The sequence below is a fragment of the Ips typographus genome, linkage group LG6 (genome assembly GCF_016097725.1).
Source record: "Ips typographus isolate SLU linkage group LG6, UJ_Ityp_2.0, whole genome shotgun sequence".
Lineage (NCBI taxonomy): Eukaryota > Metazoa > Arthropoda > Insecta > Coleoptera > Curculionidae > Ips > Ips typographus.
In genome coordinates this window covers 5,769,690-5,786,743 of record NC_138427.1, presented here as the reverse complement: position 1 = coordinate 5,786,743, position 17,054 = coordinate 5,769,690, and the positions used below count along the sequence as shown (strand labels likewise).

At 33.1% G+C, this 17,054-nt stretch overlaps 1 protein-coding gene and 1 long non-coding RNA gene across 6 annotated transcripts in view; one reads left to right on the top strand and one right to left on the bottom strand.

Moving 5' to 3' along the window:
- The window catches only part of heca (hdc homolog, cell cycle regulator), a 114,555-nt gene that overhangs the window by 74,858 nt on the left and 22,643 nt on the right, over nt 1–17,054 (bottom strand). The gene's annotated exons all lie outside the window — the stretch shown is intronic.
- LOC145731300 (uncharacterized) lies at nt 727–1,615 on the top strand. 5 transcript variants are annotated; one of them, XR_014178782.1, is made up of 4 exons: nt 727–867; nt 921–1,034; nt 1,145–1,276; nt 1,332–1,615. It is a non-coding gene; the product is annotated as an uncharacterized LOC145731300 (long non-coding RNA). The 5 variants fall into 5 exon arrangements; XR_014178783.1 differs by having other exon boundaries at nt 1,093–1,276; XR_014178786.1 differs by having other exon boundaries at nt 729–867; nt 932–1,034.

The following is a 17,054-nucleotide window of genomic DNA, read 5'->3' as shown; positions in this document are numbered from 1 at the left end:
GAGTTAATAAACATGTTTATGAAAAAAGGTTCTTGGCAGTAATGCGAGTAACTAAAATTAACAAACAGAAAACAAAGCGTTATTAGTTGGTTGCGATAACTTACTTTTTACTAACCAGATTGAACCAAAACCATAAGTAATTACTAAAAAACAAACATTAGTGTAACAAAAAACCTTTAGGCAATCAACAATAATTGAGGAAACTAAACCTAAAAGGTCAAGACCCGTTCAGGTTAGATTACTTCAAATTAGTTTCCTTATGTAGAACGTAGGTGGACGTAACATTTTTTAAGATAAAACACTTTATACACGTCCTCCTTTCGCTATTTAAACCTACTCGGATGCAAATTTTAAAATTAAAGCCTTATATCGCACACATATGTATCAACCCAAACCCACCCAATTTTGTGATAAAATTTTATTCTGATGAATTATGAATTTCCATTGTTAATATTCAGAATTAGACGTCCACGATAAACATGATATCATACATGCCAGTAAACACGTAGGATGCTGCTAAGTATAAACTTCTGTTTATTATTAAAGCAAGAGAAATGGTAGCTAAAAATGGCTCACGTTTCTCTATTTTCGATCCAACTTGTATGAGTGCTGGTTTGAGACGATATTAAACGTCAACTTTCGCTCCGGGAGAGTTTTGTTCAACTACAATATTAAATTAATGTCATTTCAAAACGAAACTTTATACCGAAGGAAGTTTGCCTGAGAACCAGACGAATTTGGAAAGGAACAACATTGTAATACACCGTCGCACAACATGATTATCACTAGCAACTACAAAAGTTACAAACTATGAAACTCTAAAGTTTGTTGATCGATCTTTCCACCAACAAGTTTCAGATCCGGGCGGTATGTATAATTTTCAGTTAAATCAGTTAAACTTAGAGGGAACACTGTTCTAGCTTGTTTTCAGGATTATTGTATTCTCTAATAAGTTCCAAAGAACCCAAACCAAAGCTGTTTATCGATTCAGTTTCACGTGGCAACTTGACGATGCAGGACCTCCAAGCAAAATGGTAATTTTCTAAGGGTTTAAGTGCGAAGAAATTCGAATTGTTCCCTGGCGATTATAAGTTTAAGGAATGCCTCCCCGTAATATTAGCATAACGAGGCGATTTTTTGCTAGTTGCGCCGCTGATTTGAAATTCCACAGTTTCCCGACGGAACTCGTTGCATATTTGTCCTGGGAGGATTCCAAATTCTGGGAACAAACTTCGAGTTTCCCGCAGGATACATTCAGGCGGCAAGGTCAGCTAAGGTCGTTCAAAATTTAATAATTATACCACCCACAAATATACCTAAGTGAATTTCAGGTTTCCAACTAAACTTTCGGCTTAAGTTACTTTATTATTTATGATCGAGCGATGCGCTCTGGATGGAACAGTGGCGGACCGAAATTTTGTTGGTTGACATAACTCAGATGTTTGTGAACTAAAAATACCTGGATAATTATTGTTTACACAAAATTAATTTATTAGCCATTATTTTACTAGGGTTTTAACCTAAATGATTTGCTTATAATGCAGCACTGCAGTGCATTAAAACAATTACACAGGCATGAACTGATAACAATATATCAATATATTAATTAAGTTATTGGGATGATTATTATGATATTTTACCCTTTTAGCATAAATTTTGTTTATATAACATGTACAAATAGTGTTGGTTTCAATTTACATTAGAGATTGTTTGTGATTTAATAATTTTCGAACTTTTCCATTTTTCTTTTGAATTACTGTTTACAGTTTTGTAGTAGTCAAAAATTAGATCAAGCAATATTACCTAACCTAACCTAACATAATTTCATCTATTAATTGGACATATAGTCACATATAGGTCTTATAGTTACTAAAGCTTAAGAAGCTCGAAATTGGCACATTTTTTACTTGACTAAAGACAATTTCTACAGAATATTCTTGCAGTAAAAAACAGGATATACAGGGTATCTCCAAAGCAAACGCTAGCAATAGCCAATAAATATGTACACATCAAAATAGAGTAGAACTGATTCTAAATATGCGTGAAAATGTTAAAATACCAGTAAGGTTCCTGCCTATTTGGGCCTTACAAACATCAAATTTTAAATATACAAGACTAAGTTTAAATTATACATAGTGTAGCATATCACATTAGGTTTCGTTTCGAAGCAATTATCATCAGCAAATTATCAACTAAAATTCAAAAAATTACGAAATGCTATAAGCACACTATGCACACTAAATATAGAGAGGATTACAAAGTAAGATGGTCTGTTACAGATGCAGCATTGGTAAATTAACTCAAAATCTGCAAGTTGGAAATTTTAAATGGAACACAATTTTTTTAGATGTGAGAAAAAAACTAAAAACAAATTTTTTTTCCAAAAAGCATTAAAGCTGAATTTAGTTATCTACTGTGGATCATAAGTAATAATAATTTAGTTGCTAATTTATTGCTTTATAATTTCAAAACCAATCCAACTACTGCATTTTGCAAAAATTATTTTATAAAGAATGCACCATTGTTTTTCATTTGAAATAACTATACATACAGTGTGTCCAGGATATGGAAGGACACTATTTGGATCTTGAAAACGGTTAGAGATACAGTTTCATGTTTATATGTGTTTATTTTTTTACTTTGTCTCTTTTTAAATTTTATATTTATGTTTTAAGTCACATGTTTCGTTTCGAAGCAATAATCTGATGATTATGCAAATTCTTAACTAAAATCTCAAAGATGTATAGCAAACCAGGTCTACTTTTTAAAACACAATCAACGCCTGTAATATCCTGACATCTTGAATACTAATTTCAGTGTCGATTTTGGCATTTCATTATTTTTCACATCATTGTTGAGGTTAGGGTATGATGTAAAAAAGTTAAGGGTGGTTCAGACTGTAACAACAGGGATGAACAAAATGACAGTATGAACCACACTTAACCTAAACTTGGTTTAAATTCAGCTTATAATCGACAATGAAAATGGCGGTAAATAATGCAATAAGATACTACACGGTGGCTAAAAAGTAACATGACTTCTCAAAAGGTCTGAAAAACCAAACTAACTTCTAACTTTATATTTTTTGGTCTGTTACAGGTGTAGCATTGATAAGTCAACCCAAGTCCCCAACCTAACCCAATTTTAAATGGAACACCATGTATATTTCGGTTTTTTCAGTTTCTAGGATACTTTCTTTATTGTTTTATAGTATGTAAACCAAGCCAAAGGCTGCATTTTACCAAAAAAAAAAACAACACTGTTTTACAACTTTGTAATAACTAAATAATAAAATATTAATGTTAAAACTGCTTTAGTGTTGGAAATTTTTACATTTTTTCAAACAATATGTAAATTGGCTATGATTGTGACACAATATTCTTTAATACATTTGTCATTTAATTGACCTTATATTCTCAAATAAAATAAACGACTATTTTAGTCGATCGAACTAACTTTACCAACAATAAATACCAAATAAATGGCCCAAAAAAATCTAAGTTATTTTCTAGAATAACTAAACAAACCTGTTGTGCGGGTGCTATAAAATTGGAAGTTTGTAAATTAGAATATTAATTGATATTAGGCAGTTTTTATAGAACAAGTTTTCAGCAAAAACTAAATACTTGCTTTGTATGTTTGTTGGATCATTGAATCAAAAATTAGGTATTTTCTCTCTACCTATGTTATGTTGTACTGTGTAAATCCAGCCTATAGCATCCTAATAATAATCTGCTCTCCGTGCTCTAATTACCACGTTAAAATATTCTCAACAGATACACATACTTACATAATTAAGCGAACATGAATATCCATAAGTGGAACTAATTTGTTTTATTATTAAGTTAGCCGTAAATGACAATCTATTAAAACCGTTGGCAAATATTTGTTCTTCCTTTTATGCGAATACAAATTAATAAGGTCAATTTACGACAATTATGGTCGACAAAAATGGTTACAGTTTAAAAATACTAAAATTGGAATCAATTATACGACTAAATTCATACTCCTTAAGCATGCTCACTTATTGCCGTCATATAATAACACTGAAACTAATCGACTGATTTCTTATTCAAAACGTAAACTGCCTTAGGTACTAATAATATAGATACGGTAGATTTATGTATTCCATTAGCGGAGTCGTCTACAAATTGATCGTATGTTTAAAAGAATGTCGCAGTGCAGACATTGCAGCCATAAAAGAGATGGCGAAGGAACTTGGGCACATTTAGATTCCTAATAGCCCTTCAGATAAATATTACTACTGCAACCCTCTACACTTGAATCTATTAGAACTAGACGATAAGAATGTCGCTCTCTGTAGTTGTTTCCTCTTTATAGTTTATCTAAAAGTAAATTTTTTTACTTGTAAACTCTGATTACAGTATTACAAGCCTTCTATTTGAAATTGTCTGTAAAAATTACTTATTCACTTTGAGGGTAGATTTAATAGCACAGTCACGAAGAAATGAGATTTTTTATTTGCGATACGGAGACCTCGTTAACCATAATAGTTCTAATCGGAACGATTACATATAACAATGTAATAGTTATCAATGAAAGTTGATAAGCGGTTATTAATTCACGGAACAGTTGGCAGTTTCAGTTCCTTATCACCACGAAAGAGGTCAATGTTCTGCAGTTTTAAATGCAAATAATTCCACCCGCCTTCATACTATTTATGCCACTACTTATCAAGTATTTAGTTCCCGTTTTATTACTAACGATATATTGTTCTCGGTATATTGAATTACTCGTTTGTATAAAACCCTGCAGCTGAAACGACCGCTCTTTACCGAGACTGGTGTTACCATTCCGATTTGCTTGCATTATTTTGCATTGAAGAACCCGGTCGCAGACAATGGAATTGTACACTTGGTCGCCTTAATTAACTTTTTCTTTCGAGGGAGTTATTTTGTGCACGGTGTGAATTTCCTTACGCTTTTTTCAATTAACGTTCAGATAATAACCTATCTCAACCGACAACGCAAACAACTCAAACGTTGAGTGTACTTCGTGTTACACCTTGTTGCTGATGTTTCAAGGCTCAGGTAAATCAAACAGACATTTCTCTTAAGGACTGAAAGCAAACTTAAGCGTGTTTGTTCAAGTTATGCAAACCCGCATTCGTAGATAATAGCTTGGGCAAATAAAAAAATACAATTTTAAGAGTGGAACCTTTAGGATTGCATCGAATGCGCTTATTGTTGCTCTTCGACTAAAGAAGTTACTTCTGTCCAGACTACCTGATAATAACTCCTAATTGAAGATGAAACACCTGTTTGCTTGTCTGAGCTGTTTATCAATTTTCTATTATGCCATCCACTACTTCTAAGTCTGAGCTTCATGGGGAACAAGGTATGTTCTCGTATGAACGCAAACTTGAAATGATAATTTGTCAGAATAAATGTTAAATAAACATGTTGGTAATTGCTGTTTTACTCACGTTTTGTTAAAGAAAGTAGAGAAGAAGCGTTCTGGAGGAAAATACATAATATACAGTTAACGACCAACACAAATTCATATTTACTACCATTGAACTTAATAGTAAAATTGTAATGAAACATCAGGCAATAGTCCGAAAATACAACTCCCAGACACTTTGAATATTAGGTTCACCGATCAAAAAGTAAAGTGTTTTTACATTTAACTGGATTGATGTTAATATACATATTAACATTCACTCACAAACAAACAAAAAGTTCCAATTTCAAGTCAGATATTAAGTAGTGTTTTATGTAGTGTAGTGTAGTGATTATGAGTAATCATGTAACTGTACAAAGTTTAACCTGTTTATTTTTAATAATTTTACAGAACTTGTAAAGAGGAAAAGAAACTGTTTCTCACTTTAACAAATAAAAATTTCTAATATAAAATTATAACAGTTCAGATTCTGTCAAATTCGTTACATTACTTATAAATTCTGGACTTTAGTTTGCATAAAAATTATTTAAAAGATCAAATTAACAATGTACTTTTTATTATCTGATCTTGATTTCCCAATGTTGATTGATCACCAAGCTAATAAACATAAACTTTTAATAAAAAACCAAAAAGAGCTTTTTTAAGGCTAAATACCTTTTTAACACTCTGTATTTCCCTAACGAAGGATTTTTCGACTAAAGTTTATATAGCAAACTAGCATTATTTTTTTGATGTAAAATACGCTGTTAAAATTACTCAAGTGCAACTCAGGACACCTTGTATAATGGCTGTTCCCACAGAAAGAAAATCCCCATTTGCATATTGAGAAAATTTAGAATCTAGTATTGATCAAATTACACTGTGTGCTGACTGCATAGAAACTGTAAACAAAGATTCGAGTGATGTACCCTTGGTCTAGAATTGAAGAGCAGTTTGGTCAATTAAATAGTGATATTACAAATTTACTTAAAATGGAATACATGTAATTTGAAGTGAATGAGAAAACAAGAAAACATTCAAAACTTGAAACACGACAATTTTAAAATAAATGCGTTTTGTTGTTGTCCTTGTAGATAACAGTGTTATTCCAGGAAGAGACACTGAAAGACATTTAAGGAATTTGAGGGATGTTTTAACGAAATTGCCAGAAGCTAATTTGATTGTTATGAAGAAAAGATATCTGTTCTTCACAGATTACATTTACAATTAAAAATGGGCCAAGAAGACTAGAAATAAGGTAAAAGGCTAGAGTGCAAGCACCAAAACGAAAAATCCTCGGAAAAATCAGTATCTCAGCGGAAAGATCATTTCCTAATTTGTAAGGAAGCAAATCTGATACCAGTCCATTTTGACCCCTAAACTGCCTAATTTATATCACTTCGTACAATAAGGAGATTGCACGATTTCTTAGCAATGTAAAGGAGAATGAAGGAATAATTGTGACATATGTATCTCGTATAGTTCAGCCCAGCGAGAAAAACCTAAGCACTATTATGAAAAAGGATCTAACAATTTACTGTATTCTGTACTGTTAGTAAACAATATTACCTACTGTTAGTAAACAATATTTTTATCTATGCAATAACCCTTTTACCCTACACAGTTGTAAGCCAACAAGCTAATGAGAAGTTCACTGTATTTATCATCTTTTCAGTAAAAAATAGAGCATGTAAAGTTCTTTGGTTACATTCTAGTCTTGTCTAATTTTGCCATGCTTTACCTAATTTAAATTACCTAAATTCTCACTTTCAAAGCCCATTAAGATTTTCATATAGTTATGTTGAATATCATTCTTAAAACTTTTCTTTTCAACTTTCATAATAACAACACGGATCAGCAGCATTCATTAATTTTTAGCCTCTTCAACCAAACTCAACTTATAGCAGATGTACCTTGGAAATTCGTCTGCCTGTTTTGCATTGCAAATTACGCGTTCAAACAGTATTTACCAAACTAGTATCATGAATAACAATACACACAACATTTAAAAACAAAGTGTAATAAAACAGAAATGTAAATGAAGACAAACAGTACAAGACAAAGCACTTACTCCAAAGTATAGCAAGTAGTGAAAGTACTAAGGATTGTTAATTGCAGACATGAGAGTAAGGAACACAGTTGTTATGAGTTTGCGAAAACATATTATATAACAATGGCGGGCAAAAATACCACTAACCGTCTAAAAATAGTTTCATTTCCCATATAAATGTTATGAATTCAGTTAGCAAATATACGCAACCTTGAATAAGGTTGAACGCTTCCGAGCATAGCAATTCTCATCAGTTTTCAAGTTCCTGACGATGAGTATTGTATGTTAATAAATTGATTACTTCTAAGAGCCGTTCTGTACCCAGTAACCTAATTCCTTCATGAATTCTTTATTTGGACTAGTAAATTAAAAATTGACTCATTCGTATTAAACTAGAACGGTTTTTATATTGGCGCCAGACATATTGTTTACCGAGCAAATACGATTTAACAAATGCTGCGCAAAAACTAGTTCGTTAATGTTTATTTACGATTTTTCAATACCACTATCGCCATGTTGTCAACGCACCTTGTTTTAAGCGTTTGTAATATAAAAATATCTTTGAATCTAAAAAAAGACTTTTAATGATCCTGCTACTCCAGTTTATATTTCAATTGGCACTATCCGAATCTCCGTTTTATTCCCATTAAATCGAATGATTTAGCCTTGAAACGACACAAGGAGTTCTCTATGACGATAATGAAATGGAAGGCAGTGGAGCATCCTGACCAAACAAAAATCGCACGGTTCGCGTAGTTGTTAACCTTGAATTTCGCCATCATCATCATCTGGTCAAACTTCGTTCGGTTTTTTTCTTCTTGTTGTTCGTATAGGGTGAGCGGATTAGGTAACCGAAAACCAGTTCCTGCACATCTACGGAATAATAACGAGCTTATGCAATTAATGGGTACCAAATATTGACTGGGGACCTGGGTCCGGTTTTCAGGTCCCCATTGTTTAAGTGATCTTCCTTCCACTTGTGTGTATGTGACCGCTACGGAAGATCTTTTTGTATTGACATTGCCCATGCAGAACGTTTCATGTTCAGGTTTTCCAAGTTATTCAATCGTTTTTTTTTTCCGATTTGCCTTAAGTCCTTAAACCAACTTACAAAATTCACATGGAAGTGAGATCGTTGATTCTATCAACGCACTCTGCGCAACTTGTCAAGGTTCACTGTCAAGGTTACTACGTAGTAAAGTACAACCTTCGAAAACTCATGGGACTGGCGCACTTAATTGTACTGTATTCGTCACGACTATCTAGGTAATTGAAAGTACCGCTTTGTTTACATTTTTTGTGGTATTACGTTGTAATCTGATGCAAGGTTTCAGTTTTTTCTTCACACACAACATTCTGTTGTGAAACTGACATTTCAATATCAGACGACCAGAAGAATCTTGTTCTGAAGGTTTCAATATTTTCTATTAATTATATGAACGCAGTACTTCTTCCAGTATTATTAGAATAAATGATTTATTTTCAGTTGCTTTATGAACACGAATTGGACATGCTCCTCTGGCTACTACTTAGAAAAATAGACACAAAATGCTTTGATATAGAATCTTCATGTCACGTTACATTTGTATTCCCAACGTATCGTCACAAGACAAGATCTCTCTTCTAAACTCAAGATTTCTTAAAATATTGTTGGCGGTATTTGCAATCCAATTCTCACAACAAACATAAAGACAAATTTCGTAAGTGACATATGTAAATCCTGTCAGAGTGGAATAATTTGACAAAAAGAGGAGGAGTCTTTGTTAGTACTACAGCTGCTAACAGCAGGTTAACACTTTGTCACACCTAAAGATGTCCTTTAAAAAATACGTTTCTATCATTTTGACATACATACAAAGTATCACATTTTCCAAACTGTCAAAGTGTCAAAATTTTTCGTTACTTGTTGTGAGCATTTCCTTCAACAATTAATATTCTTTTCCTCATTGATAACAGTTTCAACATCCTTGTTCTAAATTTGTATACTTTTACAGCATCTTACAAACGAAAGTTCCTATTGTGGAATGATTCTAGTTAGTTATTTTTAATATTAGTTCTACAAATAACACCTTCTTACCCTGTAGAACCTACACTATAAAACACAAAAAAAAAATAATACAGGGTGTTCCACGACGAAAGACATCATGCATGCTGACTTTACTATATTATCAAAACTTTGAAACAAAAAGGAGTTTTCTTATATCGATCGTGGGACACACTTTATATACGATGTGGCAAAGATATAAAACAGTAAAATTTAATTTATCTAAGTAAATGTAACTTAAAACAGTTCCTTGCATTCTTAAAATGTTTGCTGGCAAAACGGACATTCATTTGCTTTTGCATAACCTCAAAGCTTATTATTAGAATAGTTAGGCTTTGAAATGGTCAAGTTTTTTCATTTTGTTCATTTGGTTCTCCTGCTTAGCCAGCTATTTTAATCATCATTTTTTTCATTTCCATTATTGTCTGCAGGTTTTTGTTTGCTTACAATTTTGGAAATATCATTAAGTACTCCAATAAAGTTTTCTGATTTTTCAGGTTAGGAATCCAAGTAGTGATTATGTCTTAAAAAAACGTGCTTCGTAACCGAATTTGTTTTTATTAATGACAGTAATGAACATTGTTTACTAGTTGGGATCATTACAGGTTTCCTCTGAACGAAATCGAAAGTCTAGTTAAAACGTACTAAACGACCTTGTACTCCTAACAAATAGCAATAATTAGATCTGCATTTCATAAAGTAATTTAACTAAAAATAAACCAATAAATGGCAATTATTTGGCTGCAGATAAGAGTTACTATAAGAGCTTGGTTAGCAAAAAACATTAACGACACGTGGGCGTCTAATCACCGATTCATGCAAACACTATTAGAATTACATACGATATGTTAGCAGATAATATTAGATGGGAGTGTTTTACACTTTTAAATGGTACAAAATTGGTGAGTCATGACTAACTACATCGTTGTGTATTCAAGAATTTCTGGTCATTTACTCAATAATTGTTTTCCAGGATCCCTTCGTGGAAAAGATAAGGAATCCGAAACGTCTCAGTTATTTTGGAAATTATTGCAGGCCTGCGTTTGGCAAGCTCTTCTTCTTTTCTGCTGACCGAGTCTTTAATAGCTATTAAGAGCGGTTTTATTGTCGTCAGTAATAGGAAAATTGAGACATTTTTTCTCCGAGGATTTGCGATAAATTTCCAACATGAGGGCCCTAACGGCCTCTGCCTAGCAATAATGAAATACTTATTGCCAATTTCGACCATCCAGCGCGGCCTTAACACAAATGGCAAACACAGGAAGATCCAATCGCCTAAATGCATTTTGCAAAGGGGTCAAGGATGTGTCACTTTTTTAGCATCCGCCAATTATCGAAATAGGTCAGTGCAGTGTTAAGTTTAATCGAAAGTGATGACGGCTGTTTATCTTTGATTTGCGCAGAAAAACAAACTGAACGTAACAGCTAATGATATGGAAAAGTTAGTTTACAAACAAAAGTGTTATTGTAAATTAGTCTAATAGCATTTGATTGTAATTGATAATTATGTTCACTTTGTATCTGTCTATTTTACTACCTCGAAATTGGTTTGCACTTATGAAGTGACTTACATTTTGGCTCCATATAAAGTCGAATTCATAAAACCTATATAGGACATCATGTTTCTAAGAAAATCTAAAAAACCGTAAAAGAGATGAGTTTGAAATTGTGATTTTTGTGTATGACATGCAATCTGCAAGGAAAACCTCCATGTTAACTATTCTCTAAGATCCAGTTATACTATCATAGTTTTTTAAAAGTTAAGTCACTAGGCGTTAGAGGGATTAAAAATTCAAAGTCGACAAGAGAGAGAGCTAGTATAAAGCATTATGTCCAACAAAGATGTAGCCAAACGTCTTAAAGTGGTCATGTAACTGTCAAATTACGTCACATATGTTCCAGAAACTGACTTAAACGATTATGAAGTTCTCTTCCAGCTTTGTTAGAAACAACTAAATGCAATGGTTCTCTCTACTGATCGCTGATATTATAGACATAATTTTGATTCCATATCTGTGAGAAATCTAAAAAATAAATTATTTTTGCAACAGTAAAAAGAATAAAATTAGTAAAATACGGTGGCTCTGGGGGGTAATGTACCTACATTTTTTCTGGCTTGGCCAGATACTTTCTAGCACAATTAAAGATATTCTGAAAAAGATAGTTTCTGGCATTTCTCGATTGCTTCAGGTGGCGCCAGATAGCTATGTCAGATTGCTTCTGACAGGACCAGATAGATTCTGGTACCTAACATTTTATTTAAAACAACTAACCTAACCCAAAAAGAGGTTTGAAATTATCTGGTGGTGAGAAGTAACCTGACATTGCCAGAAACTATCTGTGGTCCGATGATTGTTTCTGGCAGGTGCCAGAATGCTTCTGACTGACAGACAGAGTTTCTGGCAAAGTCAGATAGTTTCTTGCCCTTTCCAGATAATTTCTAGCATTGCCAGAGAGTTTCTGGAAATTGTCAGATTGTTTCTGGTAACTTCAGATTGCTTCTGGCAATGTCACATAGTTCCTGGCGTTGCCAGATAGTTTCTGACAATTGTCACATAGTTTATGAGAATGTCAGATAGTTTTTGATAATTGTTCGATAGTTTTAGTCGATTCCAGATAAATGGCATTGCTAGATAGTTTTTTGCAAGTGTCAATAACGTAGCTATGTACCTGGTGAGCATTTAAGACATGACGTCCGTTGTATTTAGAGCAGTAAAGTAAAAATGATTTCAAAAGGAGGTTTGAACCTAAAATTTTATAATTTTATTAACATATCATAACATACACAAGTAGCATATTGCTCAAAAAAGTAAGATAAAAACTGTTACTTAACTTTATCTTCAACCGTTTACCTGCTATTATGTGCTTATATTAACTCTTCAAATATTGAAAATTTTAATGTTTTTAATCTAGAAACAAAACTGATCATGAAGGATTTCTTTGCTAATTGGGTCTTCTGTCCCAACAATACAAAAAAGTTTGTTGGGAAAATGGAATTTTGCACTAAAAAGTAGAAGAAGCTACAAATAGCATCAATTACTTAGATCAAATATTACAATTGCCAGAAACCATCTGACAAACGCCAGAAACTATATGACAATTTCCAAAAAGTACTACCGTAGTAAATAAGAAGAAAAACCTTTCCATAACACTTAAATGATACCCAAAACCAGAAAAACATTTTGGAAAAACTCTGAATAATGAAACGCTATTTTTGGTCAATACGAAAAAAAAATTCACTTAGTCCGAGACAAAGCTGAGCAACGATGCGAACTAATGGCAGCATCGGAAAGCCAACAATCCAAGACTGAATGATCATTAAAAACCCACGAAAAAACAAATCGTTCGATAATGAATAACAATTTGTTTTCCGAACGGAAACCCTTAAAAGAGTTTGTTGATGTTGAGCCGTTTTGGCCGAAACGTTTCGGGCTCGTAAATTAACGCCCGACCAAACCTCGACCCAGACACAACAAGCGGTTTTGGACCTATAAAGCCGTTTTATTTTTTACGCTTCTGCAGCAAATCGCTTTGTTTCCTGCTTTTATTTCTCTGCATTCACGTGAAATACTGCTCAATAGTGTTGCAGCGCTCGAAGGCCAATAATTCGTAATATATTGATGTGTTTGTTGAACTTGGATCCTGGAAACCGGTCGACGAAAACAACGATATTTATTGTCCGTTTTTGTATGGCTGCTGCCCTTAGAAACCATCACGCTCGAGTGTTTTACTTATAAGAAAAAACTGTATTAATCAAAGGTCACAGTGAAGAAACTTCGCTAATAGAAAATAAATAGCTCGTATTGTTTCGTGTATCAGGATGGTCCGATTATAGCTTTAAAAAGCTAACGAGAAAATAATGACGGCGACAGAGACAATAAAAAAACGCGAGTAATCGTTAGCATTAAACAAATCGTTCGAGAAAAAATCGAAAAGTCGATAATGGCCCTGACAGTACTTTGTTGCTCTTTTATCATATTATAAAGTGAGACACATGAGCTAAGGATATTATAACACTCAAGGCAAGAACACCAATTTTAAGTAGCCATGGAACACTGCAGACAAGACCCAATACACACTTCAAAGAGCAGGGATTTTGATGAAAACTTAAGAATATAGATCCTCTAAAGTAAGTGCATTGAATTCATTTAAAATGCATTCAACCTTGTAAGATGAATCTAAACAGAAGATAATGTTAGTCAGGGTCATAAACTCCCATTATTTGAAATCTCTAAAACAAACCAACTCAGAAGTCAAAATCTTCGTAAATACAAAGTAGTTTAATTACTAATATATCGCTTTTTTTTGGTATTGAACCAAATTCAGTAAATACTGGTTAAAGTAAAAAAAATGTGTATAATGAGTTTCAATCATCTCATCAAATAAATCGAGAATCAAATATAAACAATTTTCAGTTTTTTTACGAATAAATCGACATTTTTCTCAATGCACACTCAACAAAGATTGAGATAACTGACCTATAAACTGTACTAACCGATTGTATTCTTTGATGTCGATGAACAGAGCTTTCCACATACGTAGATTATGTAGTAACTCAAGTTTAAATTACCTTTGCAATTATCTGCTTTAGAACATCATCCTAATATGGATATTGCAATAAAACATGCCAGTCTGATTGAATTCCACCAAGAAATAGTTAAAAGCCAATAATATTGAATGGGATTTAAACACGACCCACGTAAATCTGGTAGCAGCAAACATAAAATGAAGTCCAAACCATTAACTTCACTACAACGCGATAGGAATCGTCTCGTTTCGAGAAATGACGTGACATTTCGGGGTAATAAATATCTACAAAATACCGTAGCGAAGAAATAATGGAAATACAACCTAAGACAGTCCAAATTAATTTCCATTAAAGTAAGCCCTAATGGCGATAACGGTAACGTTTCCATTTCCACGACGAGAAAATCTTGGAAAAGATGTTTTAAAGTGGATGATCGTTAACGACGACGGTTTAATTTTGAAAGCAGTTTAAAGGGATTTGGCTCGTTTTTCCTGTAAAAAAAAGGTAGAAAGGATACAAAGGCGAGTTCGTTGCTTCAGGACAGTCTAATCCACGGACATATAGACGGGAACCGAACTAAACCCTTTCAAAAATAGCATCATAGTTTATTCACGGGGATTTTGCTGTTTTACTCTTTTGACTCAGCGCTGATAGAAAATAAAGGACGGGAAAGCATTCAGGCTCGGCGGGATTTTGGTAATGCGGTCCCAGGTGATATTCTTTGTCTCTTTTTTTAACTTTATACCCGGGAGAGTCTGGAGGATCATTCCGGATATTCAGCTGTGACGTAACAGTATCGGGAGAAACTTATTTCATTGTTTATTGGTTTTGGCGTGTATAAGCCGCGTAAAGTTTGCTTCAGTTTTTTGACCCGACACTGCTACATTTAGAGCTAGAAAATTCTGCGAAATGTATTTTTGAAGAAAATGCCAAGAAAATGTTTTCAAACATTGAAATCTCCGATGGTCCATGTTTTTCCAACCACACGAATTAAAAGCTTTTCGACGTTGCAAAAATGACTGAATCAAAAGTTTTGGCTTTGGCAACGTTGATCTGAGTGTAATTTTCAAGTTTTTCCACGTGGAAAAGGTATCTTAGAATTACTGGCCCAAAATTCCATTACTTGAATTGTTGCCCATCTCTAGCTACATTAACGTAAAAAAAATGACATACAATAAAATGTTAAAGCTCAGCCTTTATTTGTCATCCATCAAAGACAAAACACAATAATAAGTTCACGTTAAGATTTCTCGACAAGGTGTGGTACTTCGTACAATCATTCAGACCAACCTTGAACGAGGTTGGACGAGCAAATGAAAGCCCAATGCATGGCTGGTCGGCCACGCTAAACTCAAAGGTGCGGCATATCAAATATTATCACATATTAATAGCCTCAAAGTGCATTGCACTGTGCCTGCGATTACCAGTTTGGTTAAGTTACGTAAAAGTCCAGTCCTGTGATTCGTTTCGCCGCAGGATTGGAATGCGTAATCATGCGAACGATATGAACATTCAAAGAAAATTTCTCTTCCATTTGTTCCTCAGTAAAACAGGTTATTGCCTAAAGCCACCCGTATATGCATCCAAACAATCGAGATGAAAATTTACTGACCATAATAAAAAAAATCATTACGAATTTTATAAAAAGAAAGTATACATTATTAAAACCATAATGATTTTTAATGAGATTCTTGTCACACCCATATTGGTGAGATTACCTAGATAAGTTTAATCAACCCAAGTGTCAACGACTGTAACTAACTGCTACAAAATGCATTAATTACAAAATATTACGTACAAAATGATAGCATTAAAATTCGTCAACATCAATATTGCAAAACAATCGAGGTTAATTGGGGGTAGAAAAATACAATAAAGTGGAACGATAACGAATCTATAATCTGTGTAAATGAAATACAGAATGATCGGTACCAGCAACAAAAACAACAAATTGCCGATAAAATGCATTGGTTTATCTCGGCTGTTTCGCAATTGTAATAAGTCAGTTTCGGCGAAAACATTACTTTTTATGTAACATAATAAGTAAATTGGGTCATCTTTAAGGACACTTACGGTATCATTCATGATAAACAGGAGAAAGTTAACGTTTAATAAATATTTATATGTCAAAAAATACAAAGGCAGTTGTACTCGTAAAGAAACTTGATGTTAATTGATGATGAATCAAATACATGAGATTGTACGACACATTATCTTAACAAGTTTTTAGTTGTTGAATTATGGAAATTAGGAGTTGATAATCAAGAACTGATACAGAACACTGTCTTGAAGACAAGAATTTCTGAATTTTTAAAGAAAAAGTCTACTTACAGTAGAGTTGGTTCAAACAATTGAGCCTAAAAAGTATTATTCCTCATTTAAATGTATTCTTCTTTCAAATGTTTTGTCGAAGAGCAGCTACTAATTAAGAAAAACGATGCATTTTGCTTTTGGGAAGAGTTGTTGAGAAGATTCTCTTGTTTTAGTGATGTAAACCGTGCAATAACGTACACATATTCCTGAACTTATTTACGTTATTTTGTACCTACGTACAAGCTTGAATTACTTGAAAATTTATGTATCTTTACATTTCAATGCCACACTACTTCCTTTCGTCATATTTGTAGGCTGTTACTTTTCGTAATAAAGCAATGGAAATTAAGTTGATAAAATTCTACAAATAATTAACAAAAGTGCAAGGCTACTTAGGTAATTACTACATTTTACAACCAGAATCATTATCATTGCTCCATTGCAATTCGACGTTATGTTACATTTTTTCGTAGAAATAATTTTCGAGTTTTACTAATTTTTTCCTTTGATTCAAAATAGAATTATTAAAATACTTTAAAACTGTCTAATTTAGTTTAGGCTTAAAATATACTTAAAACTGAATGAAAAATTCTGAACTAAAATTTTCGTTAAGAAATGCAATGTGAATTTCCGTCACTTGTTTTTGAGTTGTGTATATTTGTCATATCTTAAAAGCTTACGTGGAAATTTACTACAATGACTACCTAACATCGGAC